At 43.4% G+C, this 7,897-nt stretch overlaps 1 non-coding gene across 1 annotated transcript; it reads left to right on the top strand.

Moving 5' to 3' along the window:
• The first annotated feature begins 376 nt into the window (after nt 1–376).
• Nucleotides 377–453, top strand: Trnas-cga (transfer RNA serine (anticodon CGA)). Its single transcript has one exon. It is a non-coding gene; the product is annotated as a tRNA-Ser (tRNA).
• The last annotated feature ends 7,444 nt before the right edge of the window (nt 454–7,897 follow it).

Here is a 7,897-nt window from a genome sequence, read left to right as displayed (position 1 = left end):
AAAAGCATCAAATTGTATCTAATTTAAAGAGACACAGTGCGATATCGTGTGTATTTCTTTCCGTTCCTGTTACCTTTATTTAAACATTAAAACACAACATGACCTGAAACTTCCAGGCAGATTAAAACTGTGTGCCGGACAGAGACTCAAACTCGGGACCTTTTCCTTTCGTGGGCAAGTGCTCTACCATCTGAGCTACCCAAGCACGACTCACGCCCCGTCCTCACAGCTTTACTTCCGCAGTACCTCGTCTCCTACCTTCCAAACTTTACAGAAGCTCTCCTGCGAACCATACAGGACTAGCTTCTGCAACGTTTGGAAGGTAGGAGACGAGGTACTGGCAGAAGTAAAGCTGTGAGGACGGGGCGTGAGTCGTGCTTGGGTAGCTCAGTTGGTAGAGCACTTGCCCGCGAAAGGCAAAGGTCCCGAGTTCGAGTCTCGGTCCGGCACGCAGTTTTAATCTGTCAGGAAGTTTCATATCAGGGCACACTCCGCTGCAGAGTGAAAACATGATCTTCTCACAGACGTAAACGACTACTTTGTTACGCCCATGACACAAATAAGGACAACAGAAAATATTAGTCGATAGAGTAATATCGTCTGTATCCAATGAGACACAAAAAATAATATAAGTAAACTACACTACATCGCACATTATGCAACTCACAATAATTCCATTCTGTATGTACACGAACGATCAACGTTCACTGTAGAGAAGATATTGAAAGCGGCGATCTTAAATATGCAATCACTTCAACATTCACTGGATCATACTTTGCTGGACCCTACACAACGCACCTGCATCTGCCGTTGCCAAAGCAACATGCACACAAGCTATGAGGTAGTGTACATCCATAGGTGGTGTATTATAATTGTTCCTTTTAGTGTACCCACAAATAAAAATAAACTTTTCAATATCAATGAACTTTATCAACAGCCGTACACTTTAAGATATTTCATTTTATTCCTCAAGCTACCAGATTTGGCAATTCACTTTGCCATCTTCAGGCCCCATACGCTTCTTTCAAATCAACGAACTTAATCGTATAGCACCATATAACTGGATATTGCGAATTCCAATCGTTGTGCAGGTGCTTCATACGAAGGAGTGACAGCAAAAATTAAGGTTCAGGCAGCGAGGAAGCCAGAACTCTGGACCTCCACGATCAATCCATTTCCCTGGAAACACTTCATTTAGATGGTTATGCACATTCATTCCAAAGTGTGTCGGTGCACCAGAATGCTGAACCTATAGCTGTCGTCGAACACCAAGTAAAACGTTTTCTAATGCGTCAATCAAATTATTGCAAAGAAATGTAAGAGACAGGGGCCTAGTGAACTTGTCCGGCAACAGGTAAGGGCCCAAGATCACTCCTCCCACGATTACAGCCCACAGGTTTCTGCCAAAGTGCAACTGAAAGCCACGTTCACAGGTGATACGTGGGTTGTGTTCCGACCAGTAATGGCTGTTACGGAGGTTGAAAATATTTTCACTACTGAAGTCACATTCATCAGTTCATATCACGTTATTTATAAAATGTTCATTATCTTCAAATTAGTGCAAAAGCCATTCACAAAACTGTACTAATCGTATGCGGTCTTCTGGACGCTCCTGTTGAGCTAACGTTTAACAATATCGATGTAGTTTTTCACTGTGCAGTACTTCAACAGCCATTCCTTGAGACACCTGAACCTGCCTTGCAGCGTCATGGGTACTTCGCTCAGGTGGGTGCTGAGCGGTTTCAACAATCGCGTCCTCTTTGAGAGTACCGTGCAGCGGCTTGGTTATCGGATGCACTCATTACCAAAAGCATATCAACATATTCATCGTATGTGTACTCCAACAGGAAGTCACCCTACACGAACTTGACAGAATCAGTTACAGTTGTGCACTGCGCGGTTATCAGACACATGCGTGAAGTTTAATTGATCTCACTGTCATGTGATAGGCTATTGACACGTGGAAAAATGATGTCCTGCTTATAAACGACGAGAAATATGGAGCGGATGTCTAAAAAATAAAAAACGTACCCGACGAGGATTCGAACCACAGCTCTGTGGTAGTTGTGTTATATGTTATATGAGATGCAGATTGATAACACAAATAATTATTAGTAACCAAAAAAGTGAAAAGTATTCTGAGTAACCAGGAAAGTAACTGACTACCTGTTACCTGCTTTTTAAATTTTTTGTTTTTCTATTTTTTGTTTCATTTTGTTTTTCATTTTTATCATTTTTTTGTTTATAAGGAAGAAAAGTGAACAAAACAAGGCGCCGTGTGAGTGGGTACCAGAAACAGGGCGTAATCAAAAGTCACAGGGGAACTTAACCAACACCCTGTCGATTCAAAACAAGAAAAAGGATATTTGCAAGAAGCACTCGGTAACGTGGAACCCGCTGCTACTTCCAATGCTCGGTCTTTAGATACTGGTGAAAGACACAGGGATCAGGATCGTTTTCTCCGTCAACAACGCAGCCATCGTAGTGACCCAGGAGACAGAGGGTCGCGTTCGTTATCGTCTGTGGAACGAAGGATGCGTCCGGACGTATAAGAAATTCATCCAAAAAAGCTGATTTCAGGCCCTCGTGGAAGAAAAGCCAGCTGTCGACGACTCCAGAGCCAATGATCCCGTCCAGACGAGACCAGCCTGTGAAGTATGGTACCAGTGTAATAACATTCGTCACACTGATCAGTCGGGCGAAGGCCAATGCGAAAAAGACGGTCGCCAGTCGGTGTCAAACGATGAATGATCTTGTATCACGACGAAGCTGTTATGATTGGAAATATAGGAAGACTATGATGGAACCAGACAGCTTTCCAGGATGCTGACTGGGAAGGTGTTTAAACAGAGAAGAAACGAGCTGGTTGACCCCAACGGCGTAATAAGTCTCAGGTAGTGATGGAGGTGCATCTTTGAAAGGATATCAGTACCTAAGAAACTGAAAATTGTAGAATATTAGCGAACATGTCGCAATCTGGGGTTAAACCGACCAACACTAACGAATGGGGCCAGACTGAATAGATGGAGACAGGAAAACAAACGAGATGTAATGGAATACGGCACCTGTGTACATGTTAAGACATTGCGTCATTCAAACAAGATGAACGCCTTCGCTTTAATATCGGGAAGATCTAATCCTCCGAGCTTTATTTATTTTATTTATTTATTGCCAAATTATAGATCTGGTACCTGATGTTTTAAAGCAGGTCGTACATCTTACAATTTTTCATCTTTTTATAGTTTTCTTTTCTTTTGTTTTATCTACAACATTTACAAAGAATGATACTTCTCAAAATAACAGTAATTTAAGGTTGAAATATAAATAAATTTTGTCGTTTCTTAAGAAGAATATAAAAAGATGATAGGATAGAGATTTGTTAGTGCCATCACCGAATGTGACTGACGGTGAATACCTCGGAATGGTTTCTTCGAGCCGTTGACCGCCAGTCTCTCTCTCTCTCTCTCTCTCTCTCTCTCTCTCTCTCTCACACACACACACACACACACACACACACACACACACACACACACACACACACACACACACACACACACACACACACACACACACACACACACGGTTATTAGTAGAGAAATAGTATAGCTTATCCTATTTATTGCTAATCCTGTGTATTAACTTTAGGTGCCCATCCGTGGACAGCATTTGGTGATTTCTTGGCTATATCTCCAGCACCTTATGCTTATTTACTGTCACATCTCGGCTTCCTCCTCCTGTTCCTCCTCATTGTCACTGTGGGTATCGCTGTCCAGCCTCTGGAGATTGTTGTTACGTTGCACATAGGCATGTCTGTTATGTCGTGTCTGCATGTACTCTTCATGTGTTATTTTTGAAGTACTGTTTGTCAGTACGTTCAATTGTGCCCATTGTTCTTCGTCTCTTGTTGCTGTGTATATATCTACGTCTGTATCTGTGTAGTCTAAGTGTAGTGTATGTCTATTGTTCGCGTATTGCCCGCAGAAAAAGACGGTGTGTTCTGGGGAAGCTTCTTCCCCGCATGTGCGTGTAGGTGTCTGCCTCAGACTCACGCGGTGTTAAGTGCGTGGGATAAGGTCCATGCCCGGTTAAGAAATGTACCATACCGCAGCTGGGATCGATTTGTTTCATTCTCAACCGCTCCCTTATATGTATCAGGGAGGAAGTCGTGCAGTCTATGTCCCTTATCACTGACATCCCACTCACCTTGCCATGTTTCGAAACGCCGACTTTTAAAGTGACGTATCGTCCCTATAGGCACAGCAGTTATTGCGTGTACCTTATCTAGTTTCCCCATCTTTAACCAGTATCTTGAAGCTCTGTATTTGATAGTGATATCTATGGGGCATATTCCGAGCACCACACACAGTGCATCCACTGAGGTGGTGTTGAAGGCTCCAGATAGCCTAAGTAGGACACTTCTCTGCCCTCGTCTGACCGATACTTTGTTGGTGACCACGTTCAGTCTATTTGCCCACGTGCTAGCTGCGAAGCTGAGTATTGACTGGAAGAGCGCACAGTGGTATGTCCGTATAACTGCTAGAGGTAATCTCTTTTGAATTTAGCCTCACCAGTTTGTGCAGTATTTTTTCTGCTTTGTCTGTTGTTAGCCTTATGTGTTCATGGAAAATCAATTTTTCGTCTATGTGTACCCCAAGTCAGCACGTAACGTGTGCTCGTTTGATGTTTGTGTCTCCAGTTTTAACTGAAGGATTCCTTTGGAGTGATCCTTTCAGTGATGTGTATGTTGTTTTGTTTTCGGCTATCTTGCGTTTATTGTTGAGACACCATTGTGTGATTGTTTGTAGTATTCCACTGGCTTTCTCTTCTAACTGGGCTCTGTTGTTTGCAGTAGCTATAACTAATAGGTCTTCTTCATAGGCGACAATTCCGTCTGACTTGTCATTCCCATCCAAAAGTTGTAGGAGGAGTTCGATTGTTATGTCCCAGAAGATGGGGCCGCAGATCGACCCTTGAGGACAGCCTTCTGTAATTCTTTTTATTACTTTCCGGTTGTCCATCTGCCATTCGACTACTCGGTCTTTTCCGTAGTCTAGGAAACTGTTGTACAGTGACTGCGCTACCTCCAGATGTTTTAACCTTTTAAAGAGTGCGGGCCACCCGAAACTATCGAATGATCCGGCATGTCAATTATTATTGCCATGGCGTATTTCTGTTTTGTTGTATTAACTATGTGTAGGGCCTGGTTGATGGCATCATCTATTGATCTGCCAGTTCTGAAGCCGAATTGGTGTTGGATCATACCCCTGAGAAGTCTGTGTGTTTGCAGGCGTTTACACAGTAGCTTCTCCTGAATTACCAACCGAACGTCCTCAAGGTGCTCAACAAACGAAATTTCCAAAAAATGCAAGTATTTCTGTAGTATCACTGGCACTTGTAAAACGTTGGATCTATCAACATGTTAAAGATAATATCGCACCAAACACTGTTTGAAAAACGAACATCGGAATTGGTTATCACTGTAGTATGTAGATTTTCCTGTGACCATCGGTTATTAATATGTGTGTTGTTGATTCCTTTCCCTGTAAATGTGGCTTCATAAGTGAATAGTACTAATGGAAGCAAATAACAATTTTCAATTCACCAGAGACAAAAGTCAAATCATGTGGCATTGTCATCAATGTGAAGATTGTGGGCACACTGTGTGTCAAATCCTTACAAGTTTTCTGCATGTAATGCTCAAAATACATGTGTCCATGGTGCACTGATACGTGGAGAAAGTCTCCATAATTTTATGCTGATATTAGGACTGTGTTGGACCATTTCAACAAATTGTTGGTATTCCTGTACAGGCTGTTGAATTAAACGTTCAGAAGAAAAATGGAAATTTAGAAGAATACCTGTTTCATGCAACGTGCTGAAAGTTAAGGTAAACATTCTATGACCAGGAATTCGACGTGTCAAAAAATTATGACAGTATTCTTTCACATAAAATTCAGCTCTAAAAATCATTTTGTTTGTAATGGGAAACAAACCGACGCTTTCCTTCTTCACAAGACATCGCATGAAATACGTGATGAGCAGTATCTCTTTGGGCTGACTGCAGCTACACACCGCTCTTAAATTGTAGTATCACGAAAAGAAACAGAGGTTAAATAATGTTGGCAACATCCCTCTAACGAAATACACGAAACAGCTACTGCATGCAAATCTAAATAAATGATGCACCACCGCTCCTGCTGCCATGACATCTGCCATTCATCTGACGGCGCTGTGCCGTCTGGCATGCTGCCGCCTGTGGTGGGCTCCCACGGCCACCAGCCGAACTAGAGCAGGGCTATTACAAAGATCCACTGCAGCCCGTAATGCGGTACCTGTTCAAACCTTAGTCTCGCTACCTGTTTGTGGCCCGGATGGCCCATATTGTGCTGACTCGGGCATGTGTGAGTGTGTGTGTGTATGTGTTGTTGCGTCCCTCACTTCCACTGCGCGTATGACTACTTGTAAAAAATTATCCAACGAATGCCTCGTATCTGTTAACGACCTACCTGGACTTTATCTGTTCTCTTAGTAGGAAACAACAATATATCCAAGATTAACTGGGGCACCTTAACAACACACGAGTGAAGAGCGAAATTCCAGTGTATTTTTTCGAGTAGACCAGGAAGCTGGGACCTGTAGCTTTGTCCAAAACAAAACAAAATATTTCACTGTCAAAGGCAATACCGACTCCCTCCAGGAAGGAGATGTTTCCCCACTCACAAAGGAGTCTGGACCACCCCAGGAGAGGCAGTAGGCAGTTACTTCCTCTGTGGGAACTTGCAGTTTTGTCTGAAACATGGCAATTTATCTCGCTAGCGATCTACCAACTCCTTATAAGAAGGAGACCACCCATTAGAAGATGGCAGGTCTCTGCCTGTCAAAGACAATGGTAACTCCTGTACATCAGCAGGACAAAGACTAACGTATTGAGACAAGTAGACTGCACCAACTTGCTGGCCAGCAATCCTACTGGCTGCCGCCAAAATAGGGGGAGGAGGTTGATGTCATATAAACCATACCCACTCGACAGTCATCTTCATTCAACCTTAGTCCACAGCTGTGACTGTTTGCCTCTCTGTGACTGCCATAAAGTATTCCTCACCCACTGGCAGCGCCAGTGGCAAAAGCATAAGACTGGTTAAAGATGACTCTCCATGTAAGTACATATTTTTGTCTTCAACAGTTCAGATTTCGTTAAAACCGTGCATCTGTGTGTCTGTGTACAAGTTCTTCAGCCAGCAGATATATACTTGCAGATCGGTGGGAGCTACTCTTCCTCAGCAGCTATACAGTTGTAGATCGGTAGGATTTTACTCTTGCTACACTTCATTTCACTTGTAGATTGGTAGGAGGCTACTCTTCCTACGCTTCATTAATAGTCTGCTGTCCTATCGCTTCTTACCATGTGTGTATGTATGTATGTATATACACTCCTGGAAATTGAAATAAGAACACCGTGAATTCATTGTCCCAGGAAGGGGAAACTTTATTGACACATTCCTGGGATCAGATACATCACATGATCACACTGACAGAACCACAGGCACATAGACACAGGCAACAGAGCATGCACAATGTCGGCACTAGTACAGTGTATATCCACCTTTCGCAGCAATGCAGGCTGCTATTCTCCCATGGAGACGATCGTAGAGATGCTGGATGTAGTCCTGTGGAACGGCTTGCCATGCCATTTCCACCTGGCGCCTCAGTTGGACCAGCGTTCGTGCTGGACGTGCAGACCGCGTGAGACGACACTTCATCCAGTCCCAAACATGCTCAATGGGGGACAGATCCGGAGATCTTGCTGGCCAGGGTAGTTGACTTACACCTTCTAGAGCACGTTGGGTGGCACGGGATACATGCGGACGTGCATTGTCCTGTTGGAACAGCAAGTTCC

Source organism: Schistocerca gregaria, chromosome X, assembly GCF_023897955.1.
Source record: "Schistocerca gregaria isolate iqSchGreg1 chromosome X, iqSchGreg1.2, whole genome shotgun sequence".
Lineage (NCBI taxonomy): Eukaryota > Metazoa > Arthropoda > Insecta > Orthoptera > Acrididae > Schistocerca > Schistocerca gregaria.
This window is presented reverse-complemented; position numbering and strand designations above follow the sequence as displayed.